The following is a 25,804-nucleotide window of genomic DNA, read 5'->3' on the forward strand; positions in this document are numbered from 1 at the left end:
TCCTAGTTTTAGTGTGATTGTACTCATTTCTTCTTCATAGTTTCACTTGTTGAGTGGGATTCTGTTTAATTTATGTAAGATATGTCTTAGTGCTGCAAGTTTATGGTTGTAGGGATGGTTAGACGTGGAATTTATTATTGTTTCTGTGGCTGTTGGTCTTCTAAACATGTTAAATGCATGTTTGAGACAAAAATACATTTCCATTTTGAAAGTTAAACTACGAGAACACCAACACACATTCTATCCACGCTCAATTAACCTGACAGAGACAGAATTACACGAAATGAAAAAATTTCTCTTGGAAAAAGGGTTGAAACACTGCACCAATAGCAAAGTAAATAACCAATACATAAAACATCTCGTAGTAGAATCTGAACAAATCCTTCCACGTGAATAACAACAAAATAATTGTGAAATAAACATAAGACCGACAAGAGAACTAGTAAAAAAAGAAATAAAGGCATAATAAAACAAATACAGCAGACACTCAATAAGAACTAAACAGAAGAAGCCGCCATGAAAAGGTTAAAACAAAAGTTAACAAACAATAACGTATTAATAACAAGAGTAGACAAGGGAAATGTAACAGTACTCATACATCACAAAAACCAAGGAATACATAAACACGAACGCCATACAAAAACTGAAGTCAGATCCAACTGCACGATTCCAGGCAAACCGGACACTGAAAAACATTGAACACACACTCACAGACAAACAGAAATAGTACATGACACAGAAAAACCTACAATCACCAACACTCCACAGTCAACCAAAGGAACATAAAGATGGAATGCCAATGAGAGCTGTCATCAATTTCAAGAAAGGCCCAACGTACCACACAGTCAGACATCTCCAAGAGCTAGTTGCAAAACACTACAAAATAGAAAACAACAGAACAGCAATAGACACAGGAAACCTAATAGAACACATACAGAACGTACAGATACCACACACAGCATCACTGATTTCATTCGACACAGAAAATGTGTATACCTCCATTCCCATTACAGAAACAATACAAATCATAGAACAAAATCATTCGTCCCACGGCAACCTCACCACAGATGGAAATAAAGGAAATAAAAAATATGCTCAGACTGACAACTGAACTAAACTACTTTCAGTTCGAGAATGAATATTATCTACAAAGTAATGAACTGGCCATGGGATCCCCAATATCAGGAGCATTAGCAAACATTTTCATCAATCATCTAGAAAAACAGATATTTGAAAAGATAACCACTAATGAAAGTTTCGATATCAAATATTGGTACAGATATGTGGATGACAAATCTTTAAAATAATGCAGCGCTTTAGCATCTGTGAGTTGTTCAGACAATAAGAAATTCAGCCTTCAGTTGCAAGGTAAAATTTTCTTGGTTCACCTAGGTTTCGATGCTAATAATGGTATCTTATTCAGAACCTATAAATTAACCCATACGGACATATATTAACCATTGAAATACATCATCGATCTAATGATTTCATAATAAGGAATATCGCGATACTTACGAAAATTCAGTTACTTTGAGGGCCAAACATTGGCCATGTCATAGAATAAAATTAATGCAGAATAAAGGCGCGTAATCATAATATTATGTCTGTCAGTACTAAAAACAATAAGAAAAACGTAGACGGAACTGCGCCGGGCCAGGAATAAGGGTCACACTTAAGCAACAAGGAAACTAGGCGTCGCGAGCAGTTCCGTGGCGAGGCTCGGCCATCGGCCAATCGCATGTGCAAGGGCTAGAGACAAGCTGTCTCAAAATTACTTAGCGCAACATAAATTGTAAACAAAATGTGACAGGAAACAGTCCTGCAAATGGAGAAATGCCTACCTACTTTCCTAGGAACTAGCTACTAAGTCAGAGCAAGAAAATTTACATTGAAATATTATAATAAGAGGGCTAAACCCCACTACAGTAACTAAAAAATTAGTATGGGAGACACAGGCGTGCAAAGCATGAAATATCTTGAACATAGAACAGGAAAATTAAGAAATACCTTTGCAACTGGTGTCATTACCAGTATAATACAAATTATATGGACACACAATGCACAAACGCGCTATAATAAAGGGGCAAAACAGATAGGAAACAGCATCGGCCATTCGAAGCGGACTCTGCGTCAACTCCATTTGAGTAAAGGTTGAAATCCTTCGAAATAATTTCAATTTTTTAGTTGTAGCTGATCATTAAGTAAATTTTCTCTGTCAATAATAAGATGTTCCTTATCAAGAGAATGGACTAAATTCTTTTTAAGGTTGTTGGTGGTAGAGTAAGAAACTTTACACCTTACGTTTTTTAATAAACGACTTACCTTGTAGGATACTTTACCTATAAAAGGAACTGATATGCATTTTGTTGCCTGGTCTTGATTGTGGGTACCTGACCTGGAAAAGAAGGTAGTCTTCCTTCGTGTTTGTGTTAAACAACTGTCTCACTATACTGGAATTATATCCATTATTCGGAGTGATGTTTTCGAGGACCTTTAATTCGTTCTGTAAATTGTCGGCCGAAAGCGGAATGGAAAGGGTTCGATGGATACTCGATTGAAAGGATGGATGGAATCAGCTGGGATGAAGTTGTCGCAGTAGGTTGCTTTTCGAAAATGTTGAAATGTATTTTGTTGCCAATAATGGAGAGAGTCAAATCGACATAGTCTAAGGTCCTGTCACCTGTCTCATTTTCTTGCGTGAAGCTGATTTTTGCATGGAGGTTATTGGAAGTTTTAAATAACATTTCGAGGTCTTCAGGGGAACCTTCACACACAAACATCATGTCATATGCATATCTCGCATAGAAAATTGTATTATTTGTCAGATCTGGATAATTCCGACAAAACATTTACGCCATTGACTTTATAGAAATCTCTGACATGATTCAAGCTAACAGGCTGCTCATAGCTAGACCACAGGGTTGCGAGTATAATTTATTATTAAAAGAGAAGTAATTTTATTTGAGGGTGGTGCGTAACAGAACCATTAGTTACAAATGGTTCAAATGGCTCTGAGCACTATGGGACTTAACATCTGAGGTCATCAGTCCCCTAGAACTTAGAACTACTCAAACCTAACTAACCCACGGACATCACACACATCCATGCCCAAGACAGGATTCGAACCTGCGACCGTAGCGGTCGCGCGGTTCCAGACTGAAGCTCCTAGAACCGCTTGGCTACATCGGCCGGCCAACCATTAGTTCATTAGTTCAGGGGCAGATCATTTTTTATGGTATCGCTAGTTGGTTTCTATAAAGTCCATCGTCTGCTCAACAGGTACATTAGTATAAAAACTTTAAAATGATACGGGTTTTGTGATGTCAGAACAAGCTAAGGTTTTGAGTTTGTTGGCCATGTCTGCCGAATTTTTGAAAGAAAATTTTTTTTCAAACACAGCGTTCTCTTTCAATTTACGGTGTAGGAACCTGGATAATTGGTACTGTCAACGAGCGGGCGGATAGGATGGGAACTTTCGTGAACCTTAAACTGGCTTCTAAAAATAGGTGGTTTCGGATTCATGTTTATAAGGCATTTTTTATTAAACTCGCCGATTAACGTTTATGTACTATTAAGACCCGATCTGATCTCTTTTTGAAGCATGGGAGTGGGGTCCACCTCGACTGGCACGATGTCATTTTCTTCATAAAACATTTCTGTTTTACGGATGTACTCGCTTTTGTGGGCGATAATTAAGGAATTCATTTGTCGGCCTTAGATATCAGTGCTTCGTTGCTTTTGAGCTTAAGATTAATACTCTTCAACTTTTGATGTGCAGTAGAAACATAATTTTTAACAAAGTAATCTTTTGGACTATTTAACAATTTAATATATCTCTATGGGTTAATTTATTGGTTCTGAAGAAGATACCCTTATTGGCATCGAAACTGATGTAAGCTAAAAAAAATTTACCTTGCAACTGAAGGCTTAGTTTCTTATTGTCTGATATGAGGATGACATTATTTGTCTGGTACATGAGCCAAGTGAAAAAATAGAGAAACCAAACTCAAAAATCAACAAAACTCATCAGAACAGAAAATTCACACATGAAAAAGAAAAAGAAAGCCAAATAAATTTTCTTCACAGTACAATAAAAAAAGAAAATGGCTGACATAGATATACATCTTTAGAGACCTAACAGCCCCAGACACAATAATACATTACACGTCTAACCATTCCCATAACCAGAACCTTGCTGCACTAAGACATATGTTACATAGATTAGACAGAATCCCACTCAACAAGTGAAACTATGAAAAAATGAGTACAATAATATGAACAGCTAGAAACAATGGGTATGACACACATGTATTACACAGGATCAATCACAAAATAAAAACACAAATACAAAACAAGCAAAATATTTGCAGTATGCAAGAGAACTCACAAGCTGCAAACTTACAAACACGCTCAACAAACACACACAATGACAACACCACACAGAAAAGAACCAGACGCTACACCATAAATCAACACACAGAGTTGCAAACATCCTAAAGAGACAGGGCTTCCAAATAGCATACAAGACTGGGAAAACCATCCAGTTACACCTAAGCCAACCAGCTACCAGGAGGGACAAATTCCAACAATCAGGAATACATAAAATTGAATGTCAAAGTTGTGATGCAGTATACATTAGCATGACATGCAGGAATTTAGAAACACGATACAAATAACATATCAAGTGTTGGAAGTACGAAACAACCCATTCCACATTTGCTGAAGATTTATAACACTGTAACCACCATCCTACAATGAGAATAATCAACCATGACAAACATCTTATACAAACGCAAGGAAACTTCCACATTTAGAAAGCTATCGCTGGAAACAATCAGCTGATAAATGAACAAACACACATCAGCAAAGACTCCATACTATACTTAATAAAATAAATGATAAAAATCGTCCCTCACGCACAACCAGAATAAAATCACCCTCCCCCCCCTTTTTGCCTGCCTTCTCTATACACACACACACACACAGAAATGCCTGCACATACATATCATAGATACTTCAATAATTACACTCGAGAGTTGGCAATAACATTCTATCTTTGGCAATAACATCTGACAGTCGGCTACACAAACCAAAAAATTGCATCAGAACAAGTGTTCAGTTCCCACTGCTGTGAAATGTGGGAAAAAACCGCAAATTGGCATTTATAAGAAGAGGAACAACACCAGAAGCGCAACAGGGGCGTAACACGTAGAAAATCGTCCACGCAGCGTGTAACTACTGTTCAGAATGTTACTACATAATAACAGAAACTATTCCAGTTTCGCGTCTGTCAGTTCATCGCAGAGTGGGCTCGCTTCACACCGCGGGCTACGATTATACACAGGGAGCAGGTTATTGACGACAGCGAGAAATGTGTGTGAGAATTCCAAAGCGACCAGACTGCTGAGATCATCGGTCCCTATACTTACACACAATTTTAACTAACTTATGCCAAGAACAACACAGACACTCGTGCCCGAGGGAGGACTCGAACCTCCGGCGGAACGACAGTGAGACTACAGTTTGTAACAGCAAGATTACCGATATTGTGTGCAAGAGGACTATTGCTGAGTAGCTTGAGGAGGATACCTGCCACGCATAACAACGTCCTCTTCCTAGTTACCTTGCGGTACAAGGCTCAACAATTAGCATTCAAAGTCCATACCTGCCAGTACAGACTTGTAAATCCTGCTGATGGTAGACAGAGTGATGAAGTTTCAATTTTGTCGCTATTTTTAACCCGAGCTCGTAGCAGCAAGGGGAAGGGGAAGGGGAAGGAGAAGTGATGGGTGGAGCATGTTTGACTTAAGCATAGTTTGAGTCTGTTACAGGTTGTACTGTGTTCGTGTGCTGTAAGGATGTGTTTCTGAAGTGTAGTTAATACGTATGGTCATTGTAATTCTAGTGATTCAACATGCCTTGCAAAAGCGTAAACAATGATGACGATTTTTGCTACATTTGCGGACAGGCTACAATGAAATCGCAAAGGAGGCCAATAACACTTCATGTTAGGACGGCGTACAGACATTGCTTTGGCTGTGAAATCGGGGATCAGGACAAGCCATGGGCTCCTCATGTATGTTGTGTATCTTGTGTCTCGAGTCTTCATTCGTGGTTGAATCGTGAAAGATCTTCCATGGTCTTTGCTACACACGTGATCTACCGAGAACATTGAAATAATGTTAACGTTTGTTACTTTTTCATGACATCTCGATTAACACGTGACATTTCCAAATAGAATATGGCTTCCTTTATACATCGTAACATACCGTCGACCAAGAGACCAGTACCTCACGGAGATGGACTGCTTCTTCCTGCCGCACCTGATTGTGGCGAGGGCGGCAATGAAACTAGTGCTGGACCATCACCTTCAGAACCCAGTTCTTCGAAAGATCTTGATTTTGTGTGCAACGATGAGTATACAGAGATTCAAAAAATAACACAGTGTGAACTTAATGACGTAGTGAGAGATCTGGAATTGCCGAAAGGTAAAGCTGAACTGTCGGCGTCAAGACTACAACAGTTGAATTGTCTTGATAATACGATAAATGTGACTCCGTTCCTTAACACCCATATGCCATTCCTTCGATACTTCGAAAGTAAAAATAGCTCGGTAGTTTTTTAGTGGTGCACAGTGACTGATGGGAGCTATAGGCATAGACTATGAAAGTAATCTGGAGGCTCTTCACCGACTCCTCTAAAGTAAATCTCCAGTGTGTCCTACTGCACGATGGCAACGTACTAACATCGACTCCGACTGGGTATGCACCTTACATGAAAGAAACGTATAATAACGTGAATGAGTTGTGCCTGAGCTATGCAAAGTTTAAATGGCAGATTTCAGTGGATCTGATAGTCATAGGCATATTATTTCGAATACAACACGGCTATACCAAATTCTGTTGCTTCCTCTCCTTCTGGGGTAGCCGCACCATACCACTTCATTACAAAACGAAAGATTGGCCTAAGTGTCAACCACTCGAAACAGCATCACACAATGTTATGCTTGAAGCCTTTGACGAATCCAGGAACAGGAGTCTCATTGCTCTTCATACAAAACTGAGCTTAATATAAAACTTCGTTAAGGCTGTGGACAAAAATGAGGAAGCATTTCACTATTTGCGCAAGAAATCTACACCTCATAGTGACGCGAAAATAAAAGAGCGGATTTTATTTATTTTATTTATTTTATTTATTTATTTATTTATGCATTTATTTTACCTGGCAAGATTAGGGCCTTCAGGCCCTCTCTTACACCTAACCAGGCATACTCAGATTCAACAAATTTCAGTGTCTACAGAAAATTAGGACATATAACATGTTATACAGTATTAATGTTAAAGAAAAAAAATAGAGATTATAAAAGTAGTACAATGATAGTTATAACAATCAAAAAATAATTATAACAATCAAGAATAATAAAAATAATAATAATAATGATAATAATAATAATAATAATAATGACTATGTATATGAAAGTAAACATATTTTTCTTTTATGAGTGTCAGTCCTATTGCTAGTTGGGAATTTTCTCGTTATATTCTTGCAGCTTGTGAGTTATTCTCATCAAGCAGAGACATAAGACGATGGAATGGGGTGAAAGAGATATAGGAGAGGTAGATAGGTTAGAGGAAGAGAAATAGAATGGTAAAATTCGAAGCTATGATGGAGAGGAGAAAGAAAAAGATGAGGGGGGGGGGGGCACAACAATGGTGGCTATACCGTCCCTAATATGTAAGTCTGAAGTTCCCTCTTGAATGTTGAGTGGTTTTGGATAAGACACAGATCACAGGGGAGCGCGTTCCATAGTCGTAAGGCTGAGATGGAGAATGACATGGAGAAAGATTTTGTGTTATGTAAAGGTACACCTAAGATGCTAGACGTATCCGATCTGGTATTGCGGTTGTGGAATGATGATAGGTGTTTAATATGAGAAGATAAGTATTGGGGGCACCAGTGGCTAAGAAATCGATGAAGTAAGCACATCGTGTGGAGATCGCGTACCTTATGTGGGCGTATCCAACCTAGCTGGGAGTATGAAGGACTGATATGATCATACAACTGTATGTTGCATACGTATCTAACACAAGCATTCATCACTAGCTCGAGGCATCTCGAATTTTCATTATTTGTGCCATGTTGAACTACATCACAGTAGTAAAGATTAGGCAAGACTAGTGTTTGGACTAATTTTTGTTTAACATGGGTTGGAAATATTTTTCTAAATTTTTGAATTGCATGTAGGGAGGAGAGCAATTTCCGGCAAGCCGTGACTGTTTGTTCTTCCCAGTTTAGGTGTTCATCGAAGATTATTCCAAGGTCTTTTACTGTTCTTTGGTATGGTAGTTGGGTACCATTGAGGAGTATTTGAGGGACTGTTTCGCGAAAGTACCGACCGATTAACTTTGGGTGAGATATAAGTATGACCTGGGATTTCTTGGGGTTTAGTTTCAGCCCTAGGTTCTGTGCCCATCGAGAAACAGAGCAAAGATCTGCGTTCATACTCGCTACTGCGTCAGCAATGTTCTTGGGGCTTGCACTTATGTACAGTTGGATGTCGTCGGCATATAGATGGTAGTTGCAGGAGTGAATCACTGAAGAAATATCATTCATGTACAGTGAGAAGAGTAATGGACCAAGGACGGACCCTTGGGGAACTCCAGAGCGCACGTTTTTCCATGATGACTTTTCCGACCCACGAATGACTTGTTGACTTCTTTTTTTGAGGTAGCTGTCGAACCAGTGTATTGCGCTGTTTGAGAAATTAAGCTGCTTCATTTTAATTAGTAATATATCAAAGTCAACTGTATCAAAAGCCTTGCTAAAGTCAAGCAGTGTTAGGATGGTAGCTTCACGTCTGTCCATAGCATGTTTAATGTCATCAGTTACTTTGATCAATGCAGTTGCTGTACCATGGTGCTTTCGAAAGCCTGACTGACATTTGTCGTGGATGTTATGAGTTTTGAGGTAATCCGTCAGCTGTTCGTGGACGATGTGTTCTAGGGCTTTAGATATTGCAGGAAGTGTGCTGATCGGCCTGTAGTCACCTGGCGACTTAGGGTTGTCAGTCTTGGGTATGGGTTGAATTAAGCTTTGCTTCCACTCAGTAGGATATGTACTACTGACAAGAGACAGGTTGAAGATGTCTGTGATAACTGGAGTAATAGTTTCTACGACGTTCTTAATCATGCCAATGCTCACTCCATCATTTCCTACTGCCTCGGAAGAGATTCTCATAATTGCCTTGTGTACTGTGCCGGTAGTGACATGTTTTAGGAAAAACTTGTCTCTCGAGAGATTGATATCTTGGGGCAGGTAATGTGTCGCTGCGTGGCAGTTTACGGCTGTTGAGAAGAAATCGTTTAATTCTTCTGCAGACGCTTGATAAACAGCGTCAGATCTTCGCTTCCCTATACCGAAACTGCGCAGCTTTTTCCACAGTGCAGCAGGTTTTGATATGCCGCATACGACAGAGCGGGCATGTCTGATTTTGGCATTCCTCACGCTTTGCTTGGTTCTATTTCGGAGTTTCCTATAAGCTTCGTACGCCTCGGGAGTTGGGTCACGCTTGAAGGCCCTATGTGCAGCATCACGTTCATTCATTAACTGGCGTAATGCAGTGGTGAGCCACGGAGCGGGAGCTCTCTTTACCTTGACAGTGCGTTGAGGAGCATGTTTATCATACAGTGCAATAATTTTGCGACATAATTCCCGAATTTTTCCGTCTAAAGTCGGTTCATTGCTTATATCATGCCAAGGGATGTCTGAGCAATCCTTTTGAAGAGCGTCATGGTTAACGTTTTTTAGGTTTCTGTAGGTTACCAGGTGAGATTTTTCTTTGGTAGTATGTACTGAGTAATTTAAGAAAATCACGTCATGAGCAGAGAGTCCTGGAGCGGATGTCTGATTGGCGCGAATTATTTTATCTGGTTGCTTTGTTGCTATTATATCTATGAGTGTATGGCTGTGTGGCGTGTGATGAGTTGGGTCCAGCGGTGTTAAACTCATATCATTGGAGTGGAACAGTCTCCTAAGTTTTTCTGCAGAGGGAGATTTTAACTGTAAGTCGATGTTTGTGTCGCCCATAATGATTATGTGTTCATACAGTGTCACGAGCGAGGACAGGGCAGACTGAAAGGAGGACATAGCACCGACGTTTGGAGGTTTATAGATTACTCCAATTAGCAGTTTCTGATTTGATGTATTTATTTCGAAAAACAAGAACTCTGCTTCTCCTTCGCCCTTTGCATCCGATGTGCATAGTATAGTAGGTCTCAGATCAGAGCGAATATAGGCACCCACACCACCCCCGCGTCGTGTTTCACGATCTGCCCTTAGGAGAGAGTAACCAGTGATTCGGATAGCGTCGGAAGAAATGTTTGGTTTCAACCAAGTTTCAGAGACGAGGATAATATGGAACAGAGATTGGCAGAACAGGTCACAGAACTCGTCGAAGTGAGCCGTTAGCGACTGAGCGTTCGCGTGGGCCACAAAGAGCCCGCCGCCGGAACCGGTCCGTCCCATTGTGGCCGCCTGTAGGACCGAGCGCGCTCCGTCTACCTGCTGGCCGGAAGAGGGACAAAAGCTGGATTTCGCGGGGAAGACATATTTACAGGTGTGTCCGAGGTCGTGACTGACTCAAGCGTCTGTGGGCTAAAGGTGAAAGACAAGTTGGAGGTATCGGAGAAGGGAGCGAAAAGAAAGATGGAAAGTGGCAGTAGTGGTTACGAAAAAGATAGTAGTAGTAGTAGTGGTAGTGACGAGGATGCAAATAACAGATATAGAAAGGCGGTTTTAAGGAGATTCCTGTTAATGGAGAATGTTAATTCCCGTTTGACTGACAATATGAATATAAATGAGCACTTATGATAGGCAACTAAAGAAGCAATATTTATGTGAAACAATTGACTGATTTTAAATAGAGTACTTATGGTACATATAGAAATAACGAAGCAATATTTACGTAAAAAAATGAAAAGAAAGAATAAAAATTAACTTATATTAGACAGAGTAAAATATGAGACTTTGTGTCTCGCGAGATTTCGCTCAGTCTTTCAGTTCGGACATGTTCGTCACCGTTTTCCTCCCTCCTTCCGTCTTGACTACGATCCTGCCATCCTGGGTCCATACATTTTGAAGGCCGAACTGTGCGATCGCAGTGTTCAAAACTTTTAGTCTTTCGCGCGTCAGATCTTCCCTCAGGGTAAACCCACTCTTGGCGAGTTTTCTTTTCTGAGCAAACACTTCAGCTCTTTTCCGGTATGACACAAATTTAATTATTATGGGCCTGGGTTTCATCGCACCTGGTATCCTGCGCCCAACACGGTGGCTTCTGTCAATATCGGCCACGTCGATCTGCACGCCAAGTTTTTCACGCACGAGGCTAATGGCCAGGTCGTCGGTGTTTTCACGCTCGTTTTCAGCTACCCCGAACAAGCGCAAGCTGCTCCTTCGCTGATACTGCCGCAGACAGTTTAGCTTCTAGGTCGGCGGCTTTTTTCTCTTGTGCGGCCAAGGACTTTTTAAGAGACTGGATTTCGGTGCTGTTGCGCCCGACAGACTCTTGCAGTTTGTCCATGACCGCGGCCGTCACAGAGTCCGTGATGGATTGCACGATTACGTCTAGCGTGTCTTTACTGTGCAGCGCCGCACTCACCTGGGACCGAACGAGCTCCCCGATGTCGGGAAGCGAGGCCTCACCTGCCGCCGGAGACCGGGCGCCCGCGCTGCCTGCGCCCCTGTAGCCTCGCCTGCTGCCGCTTACTCGTGCTCTTCCCATTTTTCACTCACTTATCACTTATCACTTGTGGTAATCAACGGAGAACAACACACCACGGCAAGTAACACTTGTTTAGTCGGATGTACACGTTGTGGACTGCCGCACTTCTCTGTAACACCTTCAATGAGCGGAAAAACTCGCGAGCCAAAGAAACGCGCGTCACTCAGTGGCCGCCATCTTACTATCCCTTCGTATGTCTCCGGATCCGTAAATTGTATAAAAATGAGTACTTCCATACCATCCTGACAGGTGACGGAAAGCTAGCTTGGGATGCCTCTGTCCAAGTGACAACCAACTTTCTGGGAAATAAGAGGGTAGAAAACTATAAAGATCTTGTGGCAAATCTACAATAGACTGGGGCGCAACATATCCTTAGAGCTACATTTTCTAGATTCCTTCTTGGACTTCATTCCTGACAACCGTGATGCTGTAACAGATGAGCACGGAGAACGCTTCCACCTCCAAATTTCGGAAGTAGAAGTCAGATACCAGGGAAAGTGGAGTGCGTCAGTGTTATACGATTACTGATGGACACATCCGGCTACGGCCAGCAGAAAACTAAAAACGCCAATCAAAGAGTTTGCGCTTTCAATGACCATCCACCGAGGGATAACACCAAGGAGAATACATCCATAACTTCATGTAGGCAATAACGAGAAGTTATCGTAACTTCAAAACGAGAGCTTATCCTCCATTTTATTAATATTTTCATCATCAGCACACCTCAAAACATAAATGTTTGCTGTTTCGATACCAGTTACAGAAAAAAAGTTGTTGGCTAATGCTTTTAGTCTGCGAATGAAATAAATAATGGTGCAATGTTGTTCAGTATACTGTCCTCAGTTATCAATAGAAATATCTGCGTTTATACACCAACACCATGCACGTATGTATAGACAGAGCACATAACGGCGAATAACACGTCCTAAAAACAAATCATGGTTTGTGGCTAGAAACATAATTCTTTTAAATTACTGAGGGGAAAAGGTTAAAGAAAACTACAGATAGACAAATCTGTTCTTCAGTGATACTGCAACTTTGTTTCAGGTTCTAAGATGGCATACAGAAGGTAAAGTTCAGCTAATCCGTAGATATGGTACATGTAAGGAAGTATCTTCTTTTGTGTGGAAGTTGTGGGAATAAACACTCAATTATTTGTACACTTTAAAAAAATCTTAGAATGTCCTTAACGACTCTGTAAGTTGTATTCTGTGACAAACGATTGCTACTGGTAAAGACTCTCTGTCAAAATTACTTGCTGGTCTCCGTAACACTCACACTAAGGTAAATCATTGACCACCTGATGTTGAACCATACCAACCATTTGGGAAACTTTCAGTGTCTGTCCTGACTGAGGGAGTACGTGTGGCTCAAGTTCAGCCGTATCAGCGGAATTAAATATGGCCAGAAGCTTATACCGTGCGTAGACCACGACTTTCTAAGTGCGGTAGGTTGAATATTATAGCACTGGCAGCCTCTCTAGCATCCTGATACTATCCACACTTCTTTCCTTGTTCTGTGTGTCACCACTTTAAATTGATCAAAGTTGTCGCATCCGCTGGAATGGTTGGTAAGGAAGTACCAAATACGAGTGCCTTTCCTGGGAGGAGGTCAGTGTACTCTTCTTTTTGGTGGTCTTGGCGCAATGATATCTGGTGAAAATTTCACTGAAATTCTGTACCATCACATACAGAGTGTTAAGAAACTGTCCAGTATTTCAGGGGATGGTAGTGTGCATCAAAACAAGACAAAAATATCTTGTGATCATGGGTCCTGCAAAACGTACGTTCTGAAATATGACATATGAACACATCTTCCTAGGAGGTGCTCTTGTGATGTCATCCATGGTAATGCATTACCTGTTTTACTACAGACGACTACCAGATAACTAACGTTAATTACACCCCGGCCTTGAAATACTGCGAGATAGGAAGGCATCGCCAACACGTGGTTGCGGATATGAGCACCGTTGTAGCATTTGCGCCATGTGTCATACCAGAGGCAACAGCATGCGGGGATACTGCCGTGTAGTACCAATGTAAACATTAGTTGGCTCAGAGAACCGCAGTGAATTGTTCCGATTACGTTGTGGGATAGTTACGTGGTCTTGTTACATCTGTTTACGTTCGCGTACATTCCTCCTAACTCCGGGTGCCTATTGTGATTATTGGTTACTTACAGGTCACGTTTAATGTACATGTTATTGTGATTTTTGTGGTGTGGTACAATATGTTTTCTCCCTTGCAGACAGTCTGATATAAACTAGCGCTGGACGCCTTTATTCCGCAAGGGAAATGGTAGACACGATTTACTGCTACAATTTAGCAGGTGGAGTTAATATGAAAGCCCATAACCTGTGCACTAAATGATTTCCAGCACTCAGGATACCATCTGAAGTGAAACAACAGGTTTACTGTTACCAGTCACTGTTTATTTACCTCCATGACGCGTTTCGAAGGTTTCAATCCATCATCAGATGGATTTACATTTGTCAGTATGACGTGTGTGTGTTTATGTGTTGCGTTACCATTTTTTTGAGGATCTTGTGGTACTGTCTCCAGTGGTCACAGTTTCCTTCCACTGTCGTAACACATCACTTGTATATTGTCATAATTTGTAAAAATGTTAAGACAGTGAAAGGAACCTGCTACCACTGGAGACAGTGCCAAAAGTTCTTCCAAAAAATCGTAAACCAGCAGACACACACATGTTATACTACTGTAACAAATGTAAATACATCTGATGATGGAGGCATTAAGGGATACAAGCAAATTTTCTCTGTGCTGTGCGTTGGTACCTAACGAGGACATTTCAAAACCGGCGGATGGGCCGGGGATGTACCATGCCTTCGCCTAGTCGTTTCCCGGACCTAAATCTGCTAGGCTTCTGGGTGTGGGGACAATGAAGCAATTTAAGAGCTTCTAGGAAAAACAGCAGTAGTCCATTATCGCGTAAATTGAGTTAGTGGTGCCATCTTGCAGTATGTATATGAACGCGTCTGATGATAATGTTGTGTCCGCTAAAAGCCCACAGAAAACGAGAGCTACAATATAGGTTATTCTGAAGAAACAACACACGTTCAATGTGATTCTGGGAAAAACAGCCCTAGTCATGGACAACTGCTAATTTTACACCAAAGAGTGGAGTGTGGTGCTGCAGTACAGTGGCAGGCCCTGAAACTAGTCTTGTCAACAGAGACGTTGTGTTTTCGGTAAAGACATGCTATCCTTCGAGATTAAATTGCTTGTGAGTCGGTATGTAATCATGAACGCGGATGGAGAACGTGAAGGTTATGACTGGGCTTTACGTAAGAAGAGGAAGATACATACTACACAGCTGATACATCAAAAGAAAGTGGCTGGGATAGAACATACAAACCACATGGGCCGTGTTGTACCAAATCGAGTAAGAGGAGCTGACTGGAAGTAAGAAATAAGACGAGTTACCACAAGCATATTGTGCAATTTGTATTCTGTTGTTTGTGTTTAGATACTTGTTCATTTGGTAAATGTGTATGGTGTGTTCTACTCCCAGTAGTCTTAGTATTACATAACCTCACTTTGAACGTTATTTCATTATCAGGTGTGCGCACTTTCAGTGTTTTCAGAAGATAGAACATGAAGGATGACAGCATATTCTTCAAACGTTTAATGCACTAGAAAACAAAAATGATCAAGATTCTCTTTTGTTTGGACTGATCAATGTGCATCACGTATTTCGAAGACGTTCCCGTGCTGCAGAATCCAGTGGCAAAGATCATTGTGCTGCTTGTACTACAAAGTAAGGTTGGTTGGTGTGGACGTGCCACTTTGTCTGAAAGCATTTATAAGCCTTCATGGCATAACTCATGTACGTGTGCGCAGAATTTAAATGCGTTTGGTAGTTCATGGCACGTCCCCCAAACATACAGGTGGCAAGGATGACAACCGGCCTAATTCATACACGTCAGTAGTGATATATCTTATCATGTTCCACATCACATCAGTTCCTGTCCGGCAGTCTCATTATTCTCTCCAACACAATCCCAACGTGAAATATCTACCGGAAGATACATCAGTGAAGATTGCAAAAAATGGTTCAAATAGCTCTGAGCACTATGGGACTTAACTTCTAAGGTCATCCCTTGAAATTAGAACTACTTAAACCTAACTAACCTGAAGACATCATACACATCCATGCCCGAGGCAGGATTCGAACCTGCGACTGCAGCGGTCGCGCGGTTCCACACTGTTGCGCCTAGAACTGCTTGGCCACCGCGGCCGGCAAAATATTGCACAGAATGTTTCTAGCACAGTTTCAACTGAATATACCTTATAAACTGTATTCGCACATGTTCTCCAATCATAACATTAAGTTCGCCTTTCCTCACTCGGACTCATACACGTTATGATTCGCTGCAACAGACACTAAACAATCCAGAGTTGATCCTGGATGACAAGGCGAAGTTGACAACAGAGAAGGAGCTTCACTTGAGCGAAGCAGAAGCATTCAGACAACAAAAGAGAATGTTTGAGGCAAAAGACCAAACTAATGAGGTGACATGCATTAGCATTGGGTATACTCAAAACATTCCACTGTCACACATTAAATCTAATGCTGTCTTTTATTCCAGGCAACTCTGGTATTATGTTTTTGGTATACACTCCCTAACTGATGACCGATTTACTATGTTTACTTATCACGAAACCGATGCGCAAAAGAGAGCCACTGATGTTACATCAATACTATTTAACAAAATGAAACATACGAATTATGATTCTGAACATCTAGTTCTAATAAGAGGTGGTACATGTGAACTAAACAAAAATCATGTAATGGTGTATTTCTTGTATTTTCCAGTGCATGCCTTGAAAATGTTTCGTAGCATAAAGTACTAATTTTTAAAGCGGGGAGTCAGCAACCTCCAAAACGATCAAGACTTTGTAAGTAGGCTGTTTATGTTTTCTTATGTTTTCTTATTGGCAACGCCACGTAGCGCTCTGTATGAAAAATCACTGGCTGTGCTGTGTGCAGTCTGTGGCTAGTTTGCATTGTTGTCTGCCATTGTAGTGTTGGGCAGCTGGATGTGAACAGCGCGTAGCGTGGCGTAGTTGGAGGTGAGCCGCCAGCAGTGGTGTATGTGGGGAGAGAAATGGCAGAGTTTTGAAATATGTAAGACTGGATGTCATGAACTCCTATGTATATTATGATTTTTCAACACTATTAAGGTAAATACGTTGTTTGTTCTCTATTAAAATCTTTCATTTGCTAACTATCCCTATCAGTAGTTAGTGCCTTCCGTAGTTTGAATCTTTTATTTAGCTGGCAGTAGTGGCGCTCGCTGTATTGCGGTAGTTCGAGTAACGAAGATTTTTGTGAGGTAAGTAATTTGTGAAAGGTATAGGTTAATGTTAGTCAGGGCCATTCTTTTGCAGGGATTATTGAAAGTCAGATTGCGAAGCGCTAAAAATATTGTGTGTCAGTTTAAGCACAATCATGTATAATTTTTCTAAGGGGACGTTTCAATTGTCGACCCTTAGCCGAGGATACCTCACTGGAATCTTCTGATTTTTTCTTGTAGTTTGTGTGATTAGTGTAGCTTTAGTTTATTGCTAGCGGGTAATTGTAGAGAGAATCTCCTTTGTAGTTGCAGTCTTTCATTGTTGTACAGTCAAACAGTTGTGGCATGTATGTAAATTTGCACCAAGTATTTCGCAGCTGCGCTTGCAATTAACTAGATATTTTTTCAGTGTTCTGTTAATGTGTTCTCTTATTTTTGCTCTTCAAATTGTGCTTTTCTGTGTTATCGTGTGAAATATTGTGACAATAATGGCGTGTGAAAAACGTAACAATAGGCTCCAAAGTAAACTGAGAAATAATAGTGACGACGAGCGTAGCTTATCAGCACCACTGTGTAATGAATTAACAGACATTCAAAGTAGTAATTTGGTAATTGTGTATAGGGAAATGGAGCGGGCGGCAAATAATGGTGTAGACAGTGAAACAGTTAGTGAACAGGGAAGCATTATCGATCGATCAGTCGGCAACAGCTCGCCTCAGGATTCCGAAATGACAGGACACAATATTGCAAATACTGTAAACTCAGGTTTTGGGTTCTCACCGTTTTCTCAAATGAGTCAAGACACATTTTCCGCTTGTCAAAATGTGAATGTTGCCGGTGCAAATTCACTGCCGAAAAGCACTGAAGAACATGTTTCAGACACCAGTGCATTGTTATTACAGTTAATGCAACAAATCGGACAAAGGCTACAAAAGTTAGACACAATGGAACAAAATCTTCAAAAGTTAGACACAACGCTTGAACAAAATCAGAAACAATTGGGACAAAATCTTCAAAAGTTAGACGCAATGAAACAAAATCTTCACACCATGCTTGAACAAACACGTGAAGATTTAACTACTGAGTTACATAAAATCGAATCGAAATGTCAAAAAGTCTGTAACGACGTAAAAACACAAATTTGTGAGCATTTCCAACCTATTTTTTCGCGTCATGAAACTGCATTACAGAATCACGAAGCAGCCATAAAGGAACTGCAAACTATTGTTCATGAAAATCACGACATCTTGCAAGCTAAAATTGACTCGGCTGCATCTACCGATTCGGTTATGCAGCTTGCAAAAACTCAGGAAAACTTAAAAGACACAGTAGATACGACTTTAACACAATTGGACACTCAGAAACGTGGTTCAGAAAAACTCACAGAGGAAATAATTTCACTAATGGATAAAGTAGCCAAACTTTCAGATCAGTTCACTAACTTATCTACAAAGGTAGATGATGATCTGAATGACACAAGACCTGTAGCCTTCACGGACACTGAAGAGTATGAACAAATTAGAAAATTCAAACAAAATAAAAATCAAATCAATACACAGTATAAAAGAGATATCCGGGAAGTACAAGATCAGTTGGCACAAGTAATACAAGAATTACATATTTCAGAGGTAACTCGCACTCCAGTACAGGAAGAGGGACATAGAAATATGGAACAACCACAAAATAATAACACAGGACACTTCGGAAATTATGAAAGAAATTGGCAAGGCGCATTGGATTTTGAGATGGAACCGCCGAAACGAAGTAACAATGAGCGATGTGCGACTCACCGACACCATGATTTTGACTATAAGCTGTTCATTACTACACGCAAATTCAAAACATTTAAGAATTCTGACAACGACATTCATCCACAAGCATGGCTTCATCAATTCTCTCATTGTTTTCCTCCCAACTGGTCATTGGAGCACAGGTTAGAATTTATGTGTGGCTATTTAGAGAATGAACCTGCTGTAAGAATGCGATCGGTCATTCACGATTGCCACAGTGAAGGAGAATTTTATCATGCCTTCCTCTCAGCGTATTGGTCTCAAGCTACACAAGCCCGAGTAAAACATAGCATCATAATGATGAAACGTTTCGAACAATCTGAATTTTCCAGTCTTGTGAAATATTTTGAAGACATGTTGCATAAGAATCAGTATCTTTCAAACCCATACAGCCCCTCAGAACTCATCCGCATTTGCTTAATCAAATTGCCTGAACATTTACGACATATTATTTTAGCAGGACGTTGCAAAGACGACATTGAAGCTTTTCAGGGACTGTTACAAGAACTGGAAATTGACTGACAATCGCGGAACGCGAAAGCAGGACACAACTATTACAGGTCACATCTCTCACAATTCCACGATGACAGAAATAATACACGACAAGGCTATTCTTACAATGTAAATCGTGACCAAAACAGACACCACCCGTATGACAACCGTTGGCAGAGTAGTAATAATAACAGGGAAAGATCATCTATCACAGAGACAATCAGAGAAACAGACAATATGGGAACCAAAATAATCACTGTCAAGGGAGAAAGAATAACTTTAGATGCGACGGTCCAACGTGCAGTTACGATTCATGGAGAAATTCTCCACCACGTGACCGACAAGAAAGAAACTATGGAATATACCGACATGACGACAGACGATATGATCGCAACAATAGACCTGAATTGCATCAGAACCGGCGGGATTCAAACAGAGTAGGGCACTCTCGACAAGGTGAATTTGTAGAAGTTAGGTCTCCAAATCCCAATAACGACGCGCGCCAACAAACAGACAGACAATGACTTGCACAGCAGGCAGCCACGTGCGCCGGCTGGCTCAGAGAAAAATAACATACACGCTAACCTTGAGAAAAATTCCAGTATTCTTTACCGACGTATACCGCATGATAATTGCGTTCAAGTTGAAACTCTGAGTACTATTAAGAGTAGAGGATCGCAACACATTTCACATGTAAAACCGTTTATTGACTGTTTTTTAACTTGGTCTTTGCTATAAAATTTTGCACTTTACATTACTAGTATGCTTTGTCAGACTTAGAATCAGTTAACATGCAACAATGTTTGAAGTTAAATATCCAGTCAAGAACCAAGAGAACTTATTTAAACAGAAATTATGAATGCATTGTTATTGTGAACAGTCGACACAGTGTTATTGTGTGTGTACATTCTTGATTGTTAGTTGCACGATTACGTAACGACTATATGGCTCACATACTTAGAACATTTACCAGTACTGCTAATGAGATTTTAATGCAACATTTTGGTTTACTTGAAAATACATTCTGGATTTAAAGAACTTTCTGTGAGATACCAGATGACACAGTGGTTAGTTTATGTGACAGCTACACGATTTTATCGCGAAGCTACTAATGAGTGACAATTTACAATGTTGCTTTTGCGGTGTTTCTGTTTTATATCTGCACAGTTTTTCTGAATTATTCAGGAAAGTAAAACATGTTTTAGTAGTAACTTTTGTGGTATAGCTACAATGAGATAGCCTTTTCTGTAGCACAACAATATGTTACAGCACAGTACTTTCTTCATCATGGCAATAAGCGTAATAACTAAGATATCTATATTAAAAGCATTTCACTTTTGTTTATGAGGAGGTGAGTACACTGACTTCAGCAGAACTTTGCTTCCAGAGGACGATAACTACGACACTTCAACAGAATTATCTTACAGCAAGTCGCACATTTAGCGCTACAGGACACGCATTTCAGTGATTAATTTTGTACTTAAAACATTTATTTTTAAGGATTTTTGAATTACAAAGAAAGTTTTCCGTGATACATATCATTCCATTGCTGTAATCTGTAACACCTGAGGGTATAATTACATTTATCCTCAGGGGGGTACGTGCCTACCTTGTGTACCATGTGTTTGGCTAGCACAAGGAGCCCTAGCTAATATGGTATTTGCTTATACAACTTTACACATCGGTACCATATTTCTCTAACACAGAATTACACAGCTATCTGATAATTTAACTGAGAGAGACAAATATTTATTTTACTACATCAGTGACATGTTTACGCAATTACACAGTTGGATAATTTCATACTTATGAAATTGTATTTTGTCTGTACTTTGTGAACTGCTCATATTTTTTCGGAACCATTGTGATACTATGAGAGCTTTGAATGATATATTTGATATGGGATCATGATTTTTAAAGTACGTTTGAGGTAGGTAACACTATTGAAATGAGCAGAGAATTTTTTAGGTTTTGAAATTATTGCAGAAAGCTGCGACGTTTTCATGATTTGACTGAGGTGTTATGATGTTATTATTACGACGATGATGTGTATTATGCTGCTGAGGTATGTTTATGATCAATAAGATGATGCTACTGTATATGAGGAAATTGATTATGCTATGTATTTCTTATGATGAAATATTGAAGAAGTGTCGACAAATATGTATATGTGTAATAAGGTAATGAATAATGAGTAGTGGTTAGGGACTCTGACTTGTGAAAAAGGATGTTGGAAACCAAGAATCACCAGCCAGAGTGGCCGAGTGGTTAAAGGCGCTACAGTCTGGAACCGCACGACCACTACGGTCGCAGGTTCGAATCCTGCTTGGGGCATGGATGTGTGTGATGTCCTTAGGTTAGTTAGGTTTAAGTAGTTCTAAGTTCTAGGGGACTTATGACCACAGCAGTTGAGTCCCATAGTGCTCAGAGCCATTTGAACCATTTTTGAAACCAAGAATCGTAGTTTAAGAGTTATGAAATGTGTGTAAATGCGTGAATGTACCACAATGCCGGCGAAAATTTTTTGGACACTGTTATATTTACAGGATTTTGTTTCTACAGATTTGTAATGCAAATTCTAGACCTGTGAAATTTTTTATATGAGACTGTCACTGTAGTGCAAACTGGTGTCGTAAATATTTCTGTAAGAAAGTTAAGTGACTACCTTCACGTAATGCGTCATGGGCACCCAGCTGCACGACAGTCGCCAGGAAAAAAGTCATTAGTGTGTGCCTTCCAGAGGCACAGGTGAAAAAAAAAGAGGGAGGCCATTATCCTCACTATTGACATTCCTTTGTAGAAAGCATCGCAAATATGACACGCTCAAACTTGAAAACATATGAAAACATATGTGGAGCTCTTAATTTATGATATTTACTAAAATGCCTAACAAAACGATGAGAAACATTTAACTGCTATTGTCTTGCTAGTTGAGAGAAATGCCATATGGCTTGCTTTACGTATTTATTTACTCATTTTGTTTAATATCTAGTTTCTAGCACTGCAGCATTGGTTAAAATAAAATTTAATAGGTGTACTAATATAGTTATTTTATGCCTACAGATCCAGTCAATGTAACTTTCTAATCTATTCAAAAAAAATTTAAAAAATGAGGGAGCACAAAAAGACATTTCCCTTCACAGGAATTGCGTACAGAATTTTCTTTTCGAGTACTTGGTAATTTCTTTTGTAGAATAAATTGTGATGCATCACTCTAGTATTAAGATGTGACATAGGTATTAGACATGGCCATCTTTAGTGTAATATTTTTTTTGCTTGAGCTTTGTCATGTTTAGATATAAGTTATTACATTTGCTGCTGCTGTTTGCCAGGCATAATGTTACTGAATTTGACTTTGTATTACTCTGTTAAGCTAGTTTTACTACTGATTTATTTTTCTTGTTTGCTGCTCAGTGCCTTATATTAGTCGTAATATTGCAATTGATTTGACAATTTCCATTTTTTTCATTGCTGTTTGTATTAATTGTTTTATGCTGCTGCATTGCCTCATCCCATAGTTTAGCATCTGAGCTTAGTAGATTTAAGTTAGCTTAAGAGGGGGTAGACTATATAAGAGAATGAGTTGCGATGAATTGGAAGAAATGCATTGAGAAGTTATACGAGAAAGGTACAGAAAGCAGGTATAGATAGGATCTTTTGGGAATAATGATGAGCCAAGGGAGATCTCCAAGAAAAAAAGGGTTTTGTTTGCAAAATACTGCAGTACCAAATGTTACACTGAAAACAATCCCTGTTCTTTCCTCCTGTGTTATTCTGCTACGTGTTTGTGTACTCTTGCATCTTTGTGTTTTTCCTGTCTTAATGTGTTTAGCTAATAAGAGTTATGTTGTAGAATTTTTCTGATAATATGTTATTTTCTTTGTAAAGATGTTTAGACATTATTTATTCTGTTCTGTTTTAATGCTCATGTGTGAAGTTGATGTTTTGAAAGTTATTCTGATCTTTTATGTATGTACTCATGTCATAATTCCTGTAACACTGATGTATATGTTATTTCGATTCTGTTGTAAAGCCTGTTTTATTACAAATGTTATCTGTACTATTATGTTCTTTAATGATGTATTTTATACCTTTGTAATTGTATTCTTATCTTGTAATTGTATAGACACCAGTTCTTCAAATTAAGTTACATTTCGCTGCACACGTTTCTGCTGGTCATAGTAATGCACAATATGTGAGAAGTGGGGACTGTTAGTGTTTGCACGTGTGTTAATAATTCAGCAAGGGACTGGATAACAGCATTACTGGTTCTAAGGTCAATTCCAAAAACTTTGTGTGCACAAGTGGTGGTTATGGACTTGCTATATTCTCCACAAGACTCTTTGATGGTGATTGTGCACCTGCACAGTCGCAATAGTGGCTACTGGCCGTCTCTACAAGGGCTATAGTGGGTCTGCATTTTTGATGGCCCACCAATACCGTAATCTCTACCAGGACTACAGTGGGTCTGCTCTTTGATGACCTACCTACCAATATTCTTCAAACCTTCGACTGACTCTGCTGTGGGTTTGCTCTGTTGTGGCCCATTACCTGTCTGCATGTCGAGAGTCAGCACTGTCTTTCCGTTGGAAGGACAACACTACTTCTTCAAGACTGCATGGAAATCCACTACTTCCGTGTGCATTTTCTTTTACTGCTCAGACTTTGAGAAAAAAACTGCAATTTTACTGTGATGAATGATCAGGACTGTCTTTATGGACTGTGAGAAACTTTTAGGTTTTGGCCAACATTGTATCAATAAGTGTGTGCATTTGATTTCTTTGTTATTGTAATTATGAAAAATTTTATCAAATCTGTATTGGCCACTGCCCAAAACAATTTGTAAAATTTTTTGCGGGGAGCATGGGGGCTATGTAAGTTGGCTGTTTATGTTTTCTTATGTTTTCTTATTGGCAACGCCACGTAGCGTTCTGTATAAAAAATCACTGGCTGTGCTGTGTGCAGTCTGTGGCTAGTTTGCATTGTTGTCTGCCATTGTAGTGTTGGGCAGCTGGATGTGAACAGCGCGTAGCGTGGCGTAGTTGGAGGTGAGCCGCCAGCAGTGGTGGATGTGGGGAGAGAAATGGCAGAATTTTCAAATATGTAAGACTGAATGTCATGAACTCCTATGTATATTATGATTTTTCAACACTATTAAGGTAAATACATTGTTTGTTCTCTATTAAAATTTTTCATTTGCTAACTATGCCTATCAGTAGCTAGTGCATTCCATAGTTTGAATCTTTTATTTAGCTGGCAGTAGTGGTGCTCGTTGTATTGCAGTAGTTCGAGTAACGAAGATTTTTGTGAGGTAAGTGATTTGTGAAAGGTATAGGTTAATGTTAGTCAGGGCCATTCTTTTGTAGGGATTATTGAAAGTCAGATTGCGTTGCGCTAAAAATATTGTGTGTCAGTTTAAGCACAGTCATGTATAATTTTTCTAAGGGGACGTTCCAACTTTGCCTTCACAGAAAAACGGAAAAATGAAACTGAGTGGAACAGAATCTCTTCATGACTTAATGGAAATAGTGTCAAAAACTCATCACCACTTAATGTACATACAGCGATGTCATTGATTTCAGAGCAAATCTGGCGAAATACTTTCTAAATCGTCACAAACCTCCAACGCAAATTAAAACAGTGAGAATGTTCAAGATAGAGCAGAGAAGTCCAGCTGTAAAACTGAGGGATAAATATTCAGGTCTGTGAAGGACTAGTGTCACAGGCAACATCCTTCCATTTTCACAGGAAAATGAAATAAAACCAGTACACAATGTATGGCTACCAATACCACCAGCCAAGATTGCGGGCCTACATAACTTGATGCAATATCTGAGCAAGCACGACAACAGAGCATTTTATAACTAACTTTGCATAGCACCTCAAGTCAACAATGAACAAGTTGTAATGATAACGGCAGTGAGTGTGATGAACGAGCAGCTGACAGCAGCTGTTATACGAATATAAACTGCGTGTCTTGTTAATTCAGTTCACCGAAATGGTATTAAAGACTCCTTGATTAAGAGTTTGCAGTCTAGTTCTGTTACAGACAGTTACACAGAATAAGCATTCCAAATGTAATATCATTATTGTATGTTTCTTGTACATTGTTATACTTACGAATGCATCATAGAAAAAAATGTGTTCATGATACACAATGTGATCAGAAGTATCCGGACACCTAGATGAAAATAACTTTCAAGTTCGTGGCGCCATCCATTGGTAATGCTACCACTCTCGCAGGCATACGTTCAATCAGGTGCTGGAAGGTTTCTTTGGGATTGGCAGTCCATTATTCGCGGAGTGCTGCACTGAGGAGAGGTGTCGATGTCGGTCGGTGAGGCCTGACACGAAGTCGGTGTTCCAAACCATCGCAAAGGTGTTCTATAGGATTCAGATCAGGACTCTGTGCAGGCCAGTCAA

This window comes from Schistocerca piceifrons, chromosome 8, assembly GCF_021461385.2.
Source record: "Schistocerca piceifrons isolate TAMUIC-IGC-003096 chromosome 8, iqSchPice1.1, whole genome shotgun sequence".
NCBI lineage: Eukaryota > Metazoa > Arthropoda > Insecta > Orthoptera > Acrididae > Schistocerca > Schistocerca piceifrons.